Raw genomic sequence first — 1,532 nt, 5'->3', positions numbered from 1 at the left:
GGACTGTGTGTTGTTTTTCCCATATAACAAAACCAAAGAGTTATTTGGTTCTTTATATCTTAAGATAATCCATGTAAAAAAAAGTATTTCTTAAAAATTCAGTTTGCTATAAACAGTGGGTAAAATTGTAGATTTTTTAAGAATAAAAAACTTTTAAAATAAGTTAGATTCTTCATGGATACTACTGAAGTAACATCTAAGACTCAGCCTTGACAGATGCTGTGTAAAACCCTATAAACTAATGTTTTTGTAGTTAATGGAGGGGCTATTGTTGACCCTTAAAGTTTCCAAGGAGCACAACATATATTGCTTTTCTGTGAATGTCTCCTTCATGAATGGAGCATTTCAAGTTAACAGTGGTGATTCTGATATTTCCAAGGTTACTTCTATCTGAAATAATTTAGAATTCACCACCATTTAAAATATCTTAAAACGAATTTCAGGGTACCTGGGTGGCTCAGTCAGTTGGGTGCCTGACTCCTTAATTTTTGGCTCAAGTTGTGATAACAAGGTTGTGGGATTGGGCCCCAAGTTGGGCTCCATGCTCAGCGTGGAGTCTGCTTCTTTACCTCCTTCCCTCCCTCCCTCTCTCTCTCTCTTCCTCTGTGCCTCCCTCTACTTGTGCACTCTCTGTAAAATAAATAAATAAATCTTTAAAAAAATACATATTCTTAGAGTAATTTCACTATAAATTCCTAAGGTAAAAAATATTTCAATTCTGAATTTAGGAAGTCAGAATTTTTAGTTTCACAAACCTATAAACAGTTCGGTCTAGGAACTAGTTCTAGTCCAAAAATATACTTAATTCCTGGCTCATGCTTTAATTTTAGTAATGTTGTAAGAGCTTTAGGCTAGTCAGATATTCAGAGATTAAGAATTTATTTTAGAAGAAAATATATTCTGATAAAATGAAAATTTTTTTTTCCCACTTTCCAGGCTCTAAAATTTCATGTTTGTTTAGGGGGCAATGAACATTTAAGAAAACATTATTTATTCAGCAGATACTTCATAGCATCCTTAATATGCCCAGCACGTAGCATTAGGTGTTGAAGATACATCCGTGAAGAAGAAACACCTCTGCCTTAGAGGAGACTCAAAATCTAGGGAGAAGAACTGGTGAATAGCTACTTACAGTATAGTTGTGATTGATAATGTAATGGGGAAGAACAGGTCCAGGAACTTTGGGAGCATTCAGGGGGGACAATGAGATAATTTGGGATGTGAAGCGCATGGAGCCAGGCATGAAGGACCTTGTATGCCATCTTGAGGACTTCATTCAAAAGATCATGAGCTGCTGTTGAAGGTTTGTATTTTGGAAGGAGCGTTTTAGTTTGTTTTCCCATGGATAATAGTAATGCTCTATTACGATAGATGTACGGCTTGTAACAACCCCCAAATAGCTTCAAATGGCTTCAAATAGTAGGAGTGTTATCTACTTTATCACACACCATTGTGGCAGGAAGGCTCCAAGGACCCAGATTTCTCCAACTTGTAACAGGGTCAACGTTGACTCCTCAAATCTGTGGAAGGCA

Source organism: Canis lupus, chromosome 22 (assembly GCF_003254725.2).
Source record: "Canis lupus dingo isolate Sandy chromosome 22, ASM325472v2, whole genome shotgun sequence".
Classification (NCBI taxonomy): domain Eukaryota; kingdom Metazoa; phylum Chordata; class Mammalia; order Carnivora; family Canidae; genus Canis; species Canis lupus.
Note: the sequence above shows the minus strand (reverse complement) of the source record.